General features: G+C 45.2%; 1 pseudogene; it reads left to right on the forward strand.

Moving 5' to 3' along the window:
* Positions 1–3,350: 3,350 nt before the first annotated feature.
* On the forward strand, positions 3,351–4,802 carry LOC121836187 (annotated as a pseudogene).
* Positions 4,803–8,801: the final 3,999 nt, after the last annotated feature.

Consider the following 8,801-nt stretch of genomic DNA (forward strand, 5'->3'; position numbering starts at 1 on the left):
CGGATCTCGGAGAAAAGCGGCGCGGCGGCACGTGGAAAACGGACGCGCAACTCTGGCTTCCGTAGGGAGCCTATAGACGCTTTACATACGCGCCAAATTACAGCCTCCATTGCTGACCTTGTCTTGTCTTTCCCAGGTGGCGAGCCACTAAAGCGGGCGTTGACAAGCCTCCAGAAAGGCTAATGCTGTGGAGAAGGGCACAGTAGAACCTAAAATGGCAATAACCTGCCCCGCTGGGGTAACGATGAAGCTAAGTAAATGTAATAAGAGGAAACAAGAACTGAAGGGCGGTCATGGCGGCGCCCATGCACAGCTGCTGCAAAGCGTGTATACAGGAACTCTAGAGCAACCTAAAGCTCTATCCTGGGAAAAGTAGCGCCTGGAAATGTTCGAGGCACGTGCCGCGCGCAACTTCTGGGAAGAACATGGCGCCTGAAATCGAGCTCAATGCTGCTCGCGGTGTAAAGCGTGTTTCACATGCAGCGATTTTGGCCCTAAAGCGGCGCGATTTCTGCCGTCGCGGCGCTCGTGCCGCAGAATTGCTGGTGCTGGCCAGAGCGCCGCGACGGCAGAAATCGCGCCGCTCTAGGGCCAAAACCGCTGCATGTGAACTAGGCTTAAGATTGGTGCTGCTACAGTGCTGCGCTGTGCCGCCATGATCTTCCCAAGGGCTGCACGTTGCACGTGCCTCGTGCATCGATGCCCCTTGCGCTACTTTTTTTTTTTTTTTTTGCGAATAAGTTATTGTTATTATCAGACGCAGATATTTCACGACTACGCGCTATGCTACGCCGGCGGTTGGTGCGCCAGTGCAAGCCAGTGTCTCGAGGTGTGAAACAACGTCAAATGTGTTGCGTGGTGTTCTCGTTTGATACTTTTTCGAAACGATGTACACGATATACCCCGAGTTCCAGCAAACATTAGTTTAGTTTAGGTTTCTGAATTCGGCTTTGGGAACAAAAACCTCCCCATTTATGTGTATTTTGCCGTTTTGCGTTCAAGAGACAATCTGTTATTTTCTGTATTGCGTATGTTATTTCAGTGATGTGCGCCGCTATACTCTGTTTCATTTTATGTTGTACCACAGCGAGGGCTAGAAGCGCGAGCTCATAGCGTTGACAGCTGCTGTTAATGCACGAGAGCTTGTGTCGCCGAGATGTGCCGAGCAAGGAGCTCGCGCTTCTTTCCTGCGATACATCATAAGGTGAAATAGGGTATAGTATGGTGTACTTTGGGAATAGACCGATCTCACCAACCAGCTTCACTACGCCATTGCTGCCGCAATGCATCGAGGGAACTTTAGTCTTTCTCCACGTGCGACAAACTCGCTGGAGCTCTGCGCGTGAGGAGCACAAGACAGCACGAGCCCTCTCGTGCACTGCCGTTTGCCTCCTGTAACACTGTACTCCTGTGAACTAAAGTTATGGCGGCGTCACGCATGCGCTGAACGCTCGGTGAGATCGGTCTATTTGTATCCTCTAAACGAGGAAACACTATTGTTTCTTTTTGTGTTTTTTTTTTCTTTTAAGGCGCTACCGGCTGTTGGTCAGCAAAGCATTTTGTCTTTAGTCCTGACTTTTTACTCTTTATTTATTTGGCTTTGGAGAGCCGCGGCACCGCGGAAAGGCAGCAGCCCGTACCATGGAGGCCCGCGGTGCCGCGTCTAGTGAACATGATAATGTGATGAGTATATACATGCATGATGACGACGACATGGATTATTGGTATTGGGGAGGATGGCAGTCCGATTCGCAGAAGTCAAGATTTCGTGGAGGTGGGTTGGGCGGGTCAGCAACGAGCCATGGGGATCTGGCACGCCGTTCGATCGGTGCATGAAGGAGCCCCTTAAACATGATGGCGCTGTTGCTCACTGTGGTCCACTGGGGTCGAAGCATCAGGCTCCAAGGAGGTAGCCCAGTCAAAGTAGAAGCTGCCGCTTCCAAGAAACTAGGGCTCAGATTGAGGCACCGCGCTCGCCCGGTGTGTTATCCTCTTAACGCCGTCGTCGTTGTGTTTTCTATTTATACGCGTATATATGTATAATTAAAATAAGATAGATAAAAAGACCCACAATCGAACGGCCAGCGGCGCGCCGTTTTGGTTATATTTCTAGTTATTTCTAGTTATACACGCCTGAAAGAGTTTTGTTCAGTTTGTGTCTGTAAACGAGCTCAAACTTTACGTACACAGGCAAATTCAAAGCAAAATATATACAATGCAAGTGTTTCTGACCCTACATAACAATTGCTTATATTTGAAATCCTGGGCACATATTTTGATTGTAAACATCTAATTATTATATAGTCGTATTATAACCGTCACATTCTTAGTCACTATGCTGTCACAAACGCATCGTACAAATCTTTTTTTTTTTTTTTTTCGATAAGCCTATGGAAAGGTAGCTTGGCCGCAAGCTTCTTGGCGCACGTCGGAGTGCTAACTTTACAGGGGGAAAAAGCGGGCCGAATTTGAAAGTCTCGAGGAATAAAAAGTATTAATTAAAATACCGAAATTTTAACGGCGGTGTTTGCTATGAGTCGGCAGCTATTATATTCCTCGGGAAATTTCCGATTCTTCATTTCAGTGAGAAGAAATTTAAAATTTTGTCGAAGTGGCCCATAGGACCCAATGCAACAATAATATATCGGGGCCAGGAATAAAAGTATACAATCCTGAGGTTCAAGTAGGTATTAACTAAGAGTGTATTAGCGCCCTTTATAGATATCCCGGGGAACTTAAAGATTTCTCCAGTAGTTTGGCTGAAATTATCATTTTAATGCATTTTGCTGAAAATAGCCAAGAGAGGGCGCAAGGAGACCGTGTCCAGGAATGCTGGGGATGTATAACTTGTAAGACATCGAAATAGAGCATTTCTGTGATCTGTAGTGCAAAATCTCGTCCGACATTGCGGAGCAATCCACCGCACCACCACTGCATACCATTCTCAAAGCAATGTATGGTACGACGGAACAATTTAACCGTACACTTTCCTCGATGTTTGCAATGTATATTCAGCATGCAGGATCAGTAAAACTGGGATGAGATACTTCCTTTGGTGACCTATGCATATAACACTGTTGTCCATGAGACACCACAATACTCACCATTCAACATGATTCATGGACGAGAAGCATTTCCTTCCCTTGACACGATCCTACCATTTGTTGTGTCAAAATCAGCTCCTGACTATGCGGAGCCCAAGTCCAGATGGTATGGTAATAATACTAAATAGAGCTTTACGTTGCAGTTTCATATACAATGTAAAAAGAAACATTCTGGCATGACGTTCGGAAGAAATTTTGAACGTCGATTTGACTCCACATACAGTGTGTGGACTTGGTGACATCGTGATGGCAAGGACGCTAAATACGCCTGTCTTCTTCACTGTCCAGGTGTTGCTGTGTCAGATAGCAAGCAGCGGCGCCAACAGCTTCAGCGCCGACAACTTCGGCACGGTTTCGTATCAACAAGGCATCAATGGTGACTCGACGGAACGTGGTCGCCTCCCCCTGGTGTACAGCTTTCCGGAACCTACGTTCTACCCTGGCGTCACGTCCGGAACTTTACCTATAAACGCCCACAACGATCTCGTCGGCTTCAGTGGACTTGGTGACATCGTGATGGCAAGGACGCTAAATACGCCTGTCTTCTTCACTGTCCAGGTTAGTTACACATATCCTGTACACTGCTATCGTAGTGATGATCGGTGCTTGTTTCTGTCACCAAGTCCACAAACCATAGTTAGAAGCGTTGCGTCAGTGTGTCGTGACTTGATATCGGCATTGTTGTTACAATCAGGAGATGTAGAAACCAATCCTGGACCTAGTATCCAGGAATCACTCGACCAGCTTCTTGCTGGCCAATCTGAAATGCGGAAAGAAATAAGAGAGATCAATGAAAAACAATTAAGTTTAGATTCATTTGTCAGAGATGTCCTAACACGGCTGGATAAGGCAGAAAAGGACATAGATGCGCTGCAAAAAAAGAACGGGACTCTCCTCTGCTACAAGTTATTGCAGATATTCAGCAAGCGAACAAACTACAAGAGAGGAGGCTTGTTGAACTCGAAAACAGGTCCAGAAAAGACAACCTTGTTATATTTGGCATTGAAGAGCAACCCGGCGAAACTGGAGACTCGCTTAAAGACAAGGTCATAAATAATCTTTTCAAAACCACTCTGAAGGTCACTGTAAACAGTGTTGACCGTCTGCATCGTCTTGGTAGACATGTTCCCGAGAAAACAAGGCCAGTCATACTGCACTTCCAAGACCACAGTGAAAAAATGTCTGTTCTTAAGAATTGTCATTTACTAAAGGGAAGTAAGGTTTCTGTCCGGCATGATTTGTCGCAGGAAACAATTCGAACGCGAAAGTTGCTCTGGACATCTGCGCAGCCAGATAAACAAAACGACGCTAAAGTGTTTCTGGTTCATGATAAGCTTCATGTAAACGGTGACATTTATGCGTGGGATGACAGCACACAAACGCGCGTGAAACTGCCCAGCAGCAGCAAGAAACGTGTTTCCACCGCTCCGTGACGTCAGAAGCAAATAACCTTCCGACTTGTGTCATTTAATGCGCAAAGTGTTTTGAATAAACTTACAGATTTCGAGGCAATGCTCCTTGATTTTGACCCCCACGCCACTTTGATAACCGAAACATGGCTGCACTCAGATATACAGGACAGCGAAGTCATTCCGCCGACACACAAAATTTACCGAAACGATAGACTGTCACGTGGCGGTGGCGTTGCCATTGTCCTGAAGTCCGAGTTAGGCGCGTGCCTACTACCAGGCATTCCTAACCACGAAAGTTTGTGGTGTCGGGTTGATTTTTACGGGAATAGCCTTGTTCTAGGAGTAGTGTACAGACCGCCTAATGCCTCACCAGTGTTCCTTGAGCAATTATACGACTTTCTTGGGTCTTTTCGTAATGATCGCGTACGACTAATCATGGCCGGTGATTTTAATTTACCCCATATTGACTGGTTAAAAATGAGATCAGCGGGAGCACACGCACGTGATTCAGAGATGTTGCTTGACTGTGCGTTCTCGAACGACCTGACCCAGATAGTGACATCGCCGACAAGGATCGGCAACACGGCGCAATCTATTTTGGACCTGGTCTTCGTTAGTCCACTAATATCATGGTACACTATTGACGTTTTAACAGGGTTGTCTGATCATAAATTGCTCTATTTTACTTCCAACTTTTTCAAAAACGCGGAACTTGGTGGTGTAAAAAAATTTATTGTTAAAAATTATAACGATGCGAGTGATGTTGATGTGCTCGACTACTTGGAGACACACCTCGATGATTTCTGTGAGGAACGCGACTTAGAAACCCAGTGGACTATGTTTAAAAACATTTGCAATTATTGCATTTCGCAGTATGTACCCAGCAAGGTAAAACGCACAAGAAGGAACAATCCTTGGATAACAAGAGAGATTATTCAACTTAAACGTAAATTGCAACGTAAAAAGCGAACTCACAAGTATGGGACATCTGAAATTTCTCAGATAAAAGAAGAATTGAAAGAAAAGATTTCAACTTCCAAGGAGTTTTTCTTCTCGCAGTCTCTTATCAGTGTTCTAAAGGAAGCGCCCGCTAAATTTTGGAACTTCTTATCAGGAACAAAAAAGTGTGTTGAGTGTTTAAATGTTAGTGGGATTCTTGTCACTGATAAAACCGACATGGCAAACGAATTCAATAGGTACTTTCAGTCCGTATTCAGCCCCCGTTCGGCAGCACAGCCAGAGAGCATCTGTGATATGTCGTCGGCCATGCGGGACCTTGTCGTAAGCCGGGAAGGAATCTTTGATCTTTTGCTTCGGCTAAATGTTAAAAAAGCGTGTGGGCCGGACAATGTGCCTAACGAATTCCTTCGACGCTATGCTGAATGGCTGTCGCATTATTTGTTCGTCATTTTTAATAACTCACTAAAACAAAAAGAGATTCCTTTTGACTGGCGTCGCGCTCGTGTTGTGCCAATTTTAAAAAGTGGTGATCCTCAGTGCGTTTTTAATTATCGCCCTATATCCCTTACTTCTGTCTGTTGTAAAACACTGGAGCACATAGTGTGCAGGCACATTACTGATTACCTGGAAGAAAATAACCTCCTTACCAGTGCTCAGCATGGCTTCCGTCGAGGGCTATCAACAGTGACACAGTTAGTAACAACTCTGCATGATTTTGCCCTTGCTCTAAATAAAAGAAAACAAGTCGATGCCATCTTTTTAGACTTCGCGAAGGCTTTCGATAAAGTATCACATCATAAACTAGTGCAGAAGCTATACGCAATCGGAATTAAAAACGACCTAGTCCAATTCGTTCAGTCGTACCTTTCAAACCGCTCCCAGTTTATCGAAATAGACAAGCAATCTTCAAGTCAGTTATCTGTTTCATCAGGTGTTCCGCAGGGGTCGGTTCTGGGACCGTTATTGTTTCTTATCTACATAAACGACATAGTTGACAGCATAGATGACAGAGTTCGGGTTCGGTTGTTTGCAGACGACTGCATATTGTACAAAGAAGTAGAAACCCATAATGACCAGCTAGCTCTCTAAAATAATCTTCAGAATGTCTATGCGTGGTGTGAACAGTGGCAAATGCCGTTGAACTTGGATAAATGTACATTACTAAGGGTTACAAATAAAAAAACTGTACTGGACTTTCCCTATACAATTAATGGCACTCAAGTTAAAGAAGCCTCTGAAGTTAAGTACCTTGGGGTAACAATTACGAGTAGTTTGAACTGGAATGCACATGTTGCCAATGTTTGTGCTGCTGCGAGACGAGCGTTGTGGTCCCTATAAGGCGCAGACTTCCGCTGGCACCCTCCAGTGTCAAGCTCTGTGCCTATAAGACTCTGGTCAGGCCAGTTTTAGAATACGCGTGCGTAGTCTGGGACCCGTGTACACAAAAAGCCATAGACGAATTAGAGAAAGTTCAAAGGCTAGCTGCGCGATTCATATGCAATAGGTACCGCCGCTTAGACAGCCCATCAGAAATGGTAAAATCACTTGAATTGGAGTCTTTGAGATCGCGCCGGAAAAATTTCAGATTGAAGTTTTTGTACCTAATGAAGAATAATTACTTTAATTTAGATTCATCACCTTACATAAAGCACGTCACACGCCGAAATACACGCTTTAATCATGGAAGTCTCTTAGAGCCATACCAAAGCGCAAACAACATTTTTAAAAATTCGTTTTTCCCAAGGACCATAATAGAATGGAATTGCTTAGAAAAAGACAATGTTGATAGCCCTACCCTTGATGTATTTTTTTCGAAATTGCGATGATATATGCTATTTAGTATCAGTGTTGTGTTGAAGAACGTGTGTGTTTGCGACTCTGCCATCCCTTCCCCTTTCTTTTCCCCCCACTCCTGCCTGGGCCCCAACGGGGCCTGCAGTATTGTGAAATAAAATAATAAATAAATATAGTATTGTGAACAGGCCTATTTAGCTACTGCATAAAATAGGACGTGTAATTTTCATTTTTGTGGAGGTAATGGTACCTATGATATTGCACTGCTGTTTCTTGCCGATGTTTTGCACTTATTTTTTCCATTAACTTCTGATGCAGTGTACTGGGGGGACTGGGCCTCGTCAGGCGGAGCATATCTGCCTTTTGTCCTTTCTCCTTGTGGCCCTGTGACCGAAATAAAGAAACAAACAAACAAACAAACAAGCTCGGCTGCTTCTCACGCAGGGGTTCCGGTGACGTCAAAATACCGAGCGCTGATTGGCTCAGATTGGGTAGACCTCAAAGCCTCTAGCATCGAGGTTTACCGACAATCCTAAGAACAGTGGGCAGACCTGAATGCTAGATTCCTTGACGTCTACCCACTACTATTTTTTTTTTCAAACGAGTGGGCCTGGCACTGACAGCAACTGCTGGATCAGGATGCCTAAGTTTTTTGTCGTTTCGTTGCAGCTGCTGTTAACGTTCCTGGTGCCGTCCTGTCCCTCGCTATCGGAAAACGTCAACACTGTCATCGGAGGCAGTGTTCCATCGGCGACATCGACAGTTACAATTGTAAACAAGCTTCCGTTATCGCTTCGCCCCTCCTCGTGGACTGGGCAGCACCTGTCCCCTACGGTGCAGTTTTCGTTCGGACCCAACCAGTTACCATCAAGAGCCACTTCGACCTCAGCGCCACAGGGTAGAAAAGCGGCTGCATACTTCAACATCGCCAATGGGCCTGACAGCAACTGCTGGGTTAGGGTGCCTAAGTTTTTTGTCGTTTCTTGCAGGTTAGTAAATTGGAATACTTTGAATACAAAAGCAACTATTTGCGTTTGTCTGTGCTGCCAGGCCCCAAGGCATGCTTTAGGTTTTATCTTAAATGTATAGAACTGTTTATCGTTGTTACTACATATGTCGAAAGTGTAAGATATGAGCTTATTCTGCTACTTGGTGGGGATATTGAAGCCTACCCTAGATCTATGTCCAAAGCCCAAGAGGAGTTACTCAACAAAGTTTAAGAAATAGTTGTGACGCTTCAGACCGGACAAACCGACATCCTCCAGGAAGTAAAATACTTAAAGGCTAAACAGCAGTCCACCGAGAAATCACTAAGTAATCTCACTGCACGCGTCAACCAGTTAGAAAGTGATATTTCTACGGTGAAATCAGTCAGCGTTAACAGCGATGTGGGTCCTTCCCCACAAATAGCCGCGGCTGCTATCGAGATATCGGAGCTCAGGGCACGCTGCGATGACGCAGAGTGCAGAGCGAGCTGATCATTTTTTTTTTCTTTGGCTTCCCCGGTAAGGACAAGGAAACATGGGCGCAG

Source organism: Ixodes scapularis, unplaced genomic scaffold (assembly GCF_016920785.2).
Source record: "Ixodes scapularis isolate PalLabHiFi unplaced genomic scaffold, ASM1692078v2 PGA_scaffold1__304_contigs__length_218370807, whole genome shotgun sequence".
Classification (NCBI taxonomy): Eukaryota; Metazoa; Arthropoda; class Arachnida; order Ixodida; family Ixodidae; genus Ixodes; species Ixodes scapularis.